Here is a 7,901-nt window from a genome sequence, read left to right as displayed (position 1 = left end):
CAAACACTACGCAATCCATACATCATAAACCAAAACCAGTGGACCCAACAAAAAGACCCTTTCCCCTCACTGCTGTTTTCATTTTATCCAAAAATCAAGTTCTTGTGCCAGTTGTGCTCAGCCAAGGAGGGTAGACCGGTTGCACCTGTTTGATGAAATACAGAATCACTCAAATTAGAAGAACTCAAACCTCATTCTGGTTGCCCTTGTTAGCTCTATCCTGGGCCAATCAGCCTCCATTACACGCATGTCTTGTGAGTAGCCTCCCCAATCATTTCCCATCATGCACACAGCTCTGGCCATGAAATATCATATCTGAAGCGTCATCAGTGAGCACACAGAGCCACTATTAGAAACACCTGTTTTCCCTTTGACTTCAAGTAATGAGCCAGCGAAGCACCGGAGAGAAGCATATGATTTCATAATTTGACCTCAGTCCACCAATCAGGATATTTTTTTTCCAATAGTTATTTGCGTAATTTCACTGCGCTGCACAATAGCCATTTTTATATTTTCAAAGGTCCTATATTACACAGAACAGAGCCTTGTGAGCTCTATGCCATGTTATAATGTTGTTACCTCATCAAAAACATACCTGGAGTTGTGCTTTGTTTCATTCACACATAGTAAAAAAAAATTCTGTTCTGTCAACCAGAGAAAAACTGACAAGAACTGAAGATGCGGTTTGGATGAACAGCAAAACGTCTTCACTCAAATAACTTTTTGTCCAGTTGACAGAGTTGAATTTTTCTTTTTACTATGGATCATACCTGGACGACTGAGGGATTACACAGACTTCATTTGCACATGTTTGAATAACCCTTTATTATTAGGCTATCTACATTTCCAAAGCTGAAAATGTTCTGTTCCACCTTGTGATGTCATGAAGGAATAGTTTTCAAGTTAACAGCTACATTTTACCTTTTGTTTAGTTGACATTGATAATTCCAGCTCTGAAATGTTCCTCATGATTCTAGTGAAGGTGTATTGAGTTTAAAACACTGGAGCATTTCCTTTATTACCACATGGCATCACAAGCTAGAACATAGTCTTTTATGTTTGAGGGACCAAAGCCTAAATATGCAGGATTTGTGCGAAACAAAACACAACTCCAGGTATGTTTGTGATGAGGAAACAATATTATAACAGAGCTCTCGGAACAGTGTAATATGGGCCCTTTAAGTAAAGTTTAGTAACATAAAGTGTGTGTCTTATTTCTACTTTGTTCGTTATAGCAAACAGTTCAATAGTGATTCAACCAAATTTTACTCCAGATGCCATTCTGAGCATCACCAGCTGTATTATTGTGACTGGATTGGATAATGTGGGTCAATAGTCTTGCCCAGGGACTCAACAAAACTACTGCAAAGTCACTTGACTTTATATAAACAATATAGAATCCAAGAATCCAAAAATGGAAATACAAAGAGTTGAAACTTTTACTCAAACAAAGAAATCCTCCAGTTCAGAAACTATCTTTCTGTTTTGTGACAGCTTAGAAGTTATAATATTTATTTTCGTTTCTCAACTATTTACAACAACATGCATCTTTCTTTCTCTGTACATTCCTCTGATTATAGTTTAAAGTAGAGCACATAACTAACTTGCCCTTGAAATTACCTTGGCCCCTTTATTGTAAATGAGGAGATTTGTAGAAGCACCATGACCTAATGCACAGCAGACCTGGCTTCTCCTGTGCCCTGTCCATCAGCTCTTTAAGTGGAAGAGAATGGCAGGCCCTGAGTGGAAGCCTTTTATCACAGTGTCCATCATTAGAGGCTGAATACTCAAACAGTCTTATTGATTGATTAATGACACACTGATGACAGTATCACATGAAACTGGAACAATTGGTGATATCAGATTTGGCGTTTTAATGACTGACAGAAGACTAACAGATCCAAGGGCTGGTTTGCAGTGTCGAGCCCTTAGTTTTGCAGTAATGTTTGGCTTTCCAAGGAAACACATTTTTTATAAATCCTTATGAAACCCACTGCCCGGTTGTTTGTTGGATTTTACCTGCAGATAACTACTATAACACTGTTTCACGGAATGCTCAAAAGCTTAAACATTTTATTTTATCACGCAGAAACCTACTCAAAGGTGGACTATGTCATTTTCTTGTCTCCATGGAGTGTTGCATTGCCTGAAATGTTCCTCTGTAAGGTATTAAAGTTTTGCTCACTGTAAGAATGCATGTTTTTCAATGAATTTTTGAGCAATAAAAACAAGTAACGATTAAATAATACAATTAATGATACAATTGATGCAGTTAAATAAATGCCAAATAGATACGTTTAATGCACCTGGTATTCACAGCCTCCCATCCAAGTCACTATGCCCGGCCTTGGTTAGCCTCTGAGATCAGGCATTGACAAGAAGTTTAGCCAACATTGATACACCCCTTGTAGTCAGAAGCTTTTAGGATAAGATTCATAGTTTGTATTCCTCATACAGTGAAGAAATGAACAGGAACAGAGTAGCTTATTATGCTATATATGCAGGAGGATTCTTTCTTCCACCCTCCACTAAAGTCTAGTTAAAGTGTCTTTTTTTTGTAAGCTGAATGCAGAGGCTCCTCCCAGCTGCAGGTCACATAGACAGTACACGCATGCACACATCTTGGAGGTGTTGCAGTGCTCCCGACACGAGTATTAAAGCATTAAATCAAAAGTTCTTCAGACCTCCATCTGCCTCTGTGTTCCCCTCTTCATAAAACATCTTGAATCTATTCCAGCTTTGATAAAGTCATGACACACATCAGCCTTTAAAAATGAGACACCAGGAGTACAATCATTTCTACCAACCATTAAAAGTAGAACACAAATTGCTTTGAAGCATAAATTATTGAAAGTTCTGAATTGATATGTCTTTTTTCTATTTGTACTTTACATTAAACATAGTTATATTATGGAGAAAGCAAAACTGTGAGGCATACATCCTTTGGGGGAACAGCTAGGGACAATAGGCATGGGACAATACTGACAATACTTGTGTCTTGATTGTCATTGCCAAAATAACTGTGATTAATAATAACGATATTTATTAAAATTGCTGACAGTTTGATCATATTTTAATGTTATGAGTGCCATGTTTAAACAACTTTAATAGTTAGGATAAGTAGTTTTTGTCTGCACAGTCTGGTGGTATAAAGGCAAAGATCATGACTACAGTTTACCCTTTTTATTGCACTAAACAATATTATTCTCCGCTATACTGAAAGAAAAAAGCTGCTTTGACAGAAAGAGAATGTACATTCTTCCACTTGGAGAGAGGCTCTAACTATGCAGGTCAACAGGAAACACCTCCAGTATTTTCTCTTTTCCTTTGGAGGTGAAAAAGATGTTAGAGATACGGTCACCCTCGGGCAGGTGTTTCTGATAAAGCCCAAAGCCCAGATGGAACTAGACGTGGCTCAGGACGTCCTGTGGAGCTGAGCCTGCTGAGTACAAAGAGCTGTGACTGGGACTGGGGCTGGGAGTCTAAATGAGAGAGGTCCGGTGCGGTACGGCTCTTCACACAGCCTCAGAGATGGAGAGATAGAGTGACTGACCGGATACTCCAACCAAAGACAGGAGCAGAAAGAGTGTGAGCTGACACAAACAGCTGAGATACAACTACTGACTACTGGTATGTAATGAAGTAAAGGTTGATTCTGAAATGTCAAAACATTTCAGTCACAGCTTTATTGTTCATTAAGAATAGGAATCATAGGGATCACTCACGAAAATATTTATATATTTAGTGTCACAATATATTGATATATTAACACACCCATATTGTTCATGAAGTAAAAGCAGAGAGTGTTGTAATTTATTTAAAAGAGTAGCAGCTCTACTCCAAGCTCCTTGCTAAATAAGCTCTTCATTCTATCTCAAATGTGTAAAGCTGCCCAGAGTAAGTAACTTGTTTTGGACAGTTTGGAGTTGAGAGCAGTTGAGAGTAGGAACAAAGATCCAGTCATCGACCAGAGTGTCCCCTCTTCATTTAACTCATTATCCTCCATAACAAACTCATACTCTTAGCTATTTTGTTTATTTTTAGGGGTGAAACAGGCTTTAAAAATCATGATTTACACTGTGACGCCATTATGTGACAGGAGATTGTGAAGGGTCTGCACTGAGCTGCACAGAGTTCAGGACCTGGCAGTAGTTTTCTTGTGATTAGACCAGGTTTACACCAAATAAAAGTGAAGGTCAGGCACATGCAGAGGACGTGCCATAAAACAACAGTGTTTGAGTGTGTGCGTGTGTGTGTGTGTGTGCGCGCGCGCACGTGTGCATGCGTGCATACATACACATGCTCTTGTCCTTCTCACAGGGTGTCTGGACTTTTCCATTCGCCATGCTCATTATTTTCACAGGAAGTTTGTTTAACACTTAATGTAGTGACAATGTGAACAACCCTCAGACGCATTTGAAAATACAGAGTTTATACCCCCAACTAGATATTCTGGAAAATATTCAGCTTACACACATGCGCTCAATAAATCACCTTTATAATGCTTGTCACATAAAATGTTACTAGAACTGTGGGCTGAGCGTGTCCACAGTGTTAAAGCTGGTCTGTTGGGTACCCCCCTCCCCTCCCCACCACACACACACACATTTCACTCACCATCAATCTCCAGAGGCCCGGGCTGCTGGTGCGTGTATGAATGTGGTTTGAGAGGGGCAGCTGCGTTCTCTTCTGGACCTCACCTGCACCGGCTGGGCAGAGGCCAGGGACAGACTCGCACAAATTTCATGGTGACATTTGTGAAGCCGCCAGTGAGGAGAGTGTGTGAGCGATTACTCTGATAAAACAACATGCTATTGTAGTGTGCATAGCGGTATTAAACAACACTGGGTAATCCCTGGTAACAGGCCTGTTGAAAGCTGAATCACACCCGGGTCTCAGAGACTGGCCACGGGTTTAGCAGTGAAAACAGGAAGCTCCTCTGTCGCTCTGCAGAATGTCTGCATATGTTCACACACTGTGTATGGACAACTGCCTCCAAATGGTATTCAGATATGTAAGAAGCATCTTGATGAACTAAAATGATTTTCATTGACCATTGTGTAGCAGAGAGGTGTATTTTAGTGCATTGTTTTCTATATAGAATGGAATAATTTAGTAAATTAATCTGTAACGCCACCTGGTATTACCAGGACAGTACTTGTGCACATAGTTTCACTGACTGAATATGACATGAGACATAAATATACTTTACATTGAATTTATTATCTGTTTTAGGTCACATATGATGGTTAATTAATACAAAACTCTACCCATTCTGTTTAGTACTTTGACTGTCCATGTGTCAAGTAGACTGTCCAGTTTATTTGAGATTACCTTAATACCATTACAACATTCAACATGGTACTTTGCAGCAGAAGATTCGAGAGAGTCCTTTCTCACAGGACACAACCAAGGAACAGGCAGGTTGAGGTACATTCTTAGTTTTGAGACTGGCCTGAGACTGGCTTGAGACTGATCTCTTGGACTCGATTGCTGACACTCGGTGAATGCCATCACATTTCCTTAGGTTGCTGCTGTCGGCTTTGAACTTGCACTAGGGCTTCTCAAGGCCGCCTGTGCGTTAGTTTGGAATCAGTGGACACTGTGCGTCACATCGCTACACACACACCACCAGCGCATCTTGTCCCTTGTCACAGCGCTGAATTTTGAATTTCTTGAATTTTTAAAGCGTCCTACCTGTTCATGTTCCTCATTTCAGCTCGCCACTCCCTGCCTTTTTCTTCTCTCCTCCCTGCGTATACTGCACATAGGCTTCCTCCTCATTACGCACTGATTAGAGCAAGATGAAACTTGGAGCAAAAACCTATCCAAACTTATGCTACAGTGTCCACACAGAGAAATACCATGTGGGCTGAAGTTTGTCTAAGAAAAGTGCACAACTCCATTTATCACCTATTTGTGTGTTTGGTATATTAAACATATGGTGGTAAATATGCAGAGGCTGGTAAATATCACTGCATATCCAGTAAGATAATGTATGTAGTTATGAAAATAGTGTTATGGCACTTTTTTAAAATCCTACTAATTTGAAGCAGTTTTCTGTCAAGTGCAAGTGGTCTTGGTCACAGAGAAAGGGAGGGCTTCCCATCAGCATAGCCTAGATACAATAGGTTACATATAACATACAATACAAAATACATTTGGCAAAAAGAACAAAAAATAGACCATAATGACATACAGAGATAAATTCATTGCAGCATGCCACCCAAACACGCTGATGACAGGCCAGCACCAAGCCACGGATTCTAAAAACACAACCCACGTTAGCCTCACACTGGTTGTTACTGAGCCAACAAGACAATTTCCCACTTACCCCCACGATGCCCACACACTCTCCGCAATTACTGAGCTTAACGCCTTGCAACAGTAATCTTACAGCCCTAAACGTGGTCCACTCAGGGCCTTACAGCCATGGCAGCTTGGCTGTGCCAGCGTGTGACATCAGAGGTCGGAGTTGAGGAGAGCGGGATGAGCGTAGCATATAGCACCTTTTTATAGGAGGTTTTGTGACCAATAAACCAAATACTTGACTATTACAAATGCAAATATTTTTTTTACAGAGATTATCACAATAGACATATGGACATCAGACTTTTTGGTTTTAAAGAATCAAAGTAATGGCTGTTCTCAGCTATGACAACTGTGTACTGGTGTTGTCCTTGAGCAAGGCACTTCACCCATCTTGTCTATGTATAACTCTGCCATTTATGAATATATGAGTCCTGTATGTGCATGCATTTCAGCAGCAGGAATAATCATGCATGTTCAAATGTCTGACATGTTAGCGAACGCCGCCTGGACTAATCCCTCACACCTGCTCCATAAAGGAACGCCAAGTGAAATTTACAGCCTCATGTAAAAAGCCAGTGGAAAGAAGATTTTAATTGTGCGCAGCTCAGTGACGCTCTAACCTCAAGACACACTACACATTATGCTACAGTGCAGTACAGCAAGTCTGTGTTTCAAATGACTGTGGAATATGTCATGTGATTATTGTGACCAGTTTTATACAGATTTTATTCCATGTAGTTAAAATATCTTCTGTTTCCTCAACACCTCCATCTTCCTACCTCTTAAACATGAGGAATTTTCTCCAACAAACATATGTTTCTCTCTCACTGGATGGTTCCGCTATCTAATGAACCAGGGTAACACTTACTAATGCTACATGAACTCATTTAACTATTTATGGCAACTCACTCATTTTCGTGTGTCTCTGTTTAAGTCTAACATCAATAGAATAACATTAGTTCTTTACAAAACTTTACTTTCCAGTGTTATCTGCACAATAGCCAACGTGCTGGTTGCTATGGTTATCGGCTGAAGTTTGGCGATCACAGGTGTATAGTTATTGGACGTTTAACAAAGATTTATTTAACAACGCCCCGTGAACACAGACGTCTGCTGTCCAGATTGAGAGCTCACGCCTAACAACAGGTTTGTGTTTGTCAGCACTGACCACCACCTAATCCACTCAGAGCCAATTACAAGACTATTAATGCGCTCGCCCTCCTGAACATGACAATGGGGCATGAGACCCTTGTAGCTGTGTATGTGAAATATAGCAGGGTGCATATGTTAAGAGTAGAAAAATGTATACTAATACTAATAATTTATATATTTTGGTTTTGAAAACACTGAGGGGCCAAGAGCAATCATGGAAAATTTAGGTCTGCTAATTTGAATTTCATCCTATCTAAGTGGCTATTCACATATTGAAAGAGTATTTAGCAAAAAAAATTTTAAAAATAAAAATGAAGTGAAGTGAAGAAGCGGGTTGGATGAGCAGCGAAATGCCCTCACTCCTACAACGTTCTGTCCAGTTGAGAGATTTAACTTTACTTTTGGTATAAAAAAAAGAAAGAAAAAAACAATGAAAT

This window comes from Periophthalmus magnuspinnatus, chromosome 21 (genome assembly GCF_009829125.3).
Source record: "Periophthalmus magnuspinnatus isolate fPerMag1 chromosome 21, fPerMag1.2.pri, whole genome shotgun sequence".
NCBI classification, from domain to species: Eukaryota; Metazoa; Chordata; class Actinopteri; order Gobiiformes; family Gobiidae; genus Periophthalmus; species Periophthalmus magnuspinnatus.
Note: the sequence above shows the minus strand (reverse complement) of the source record.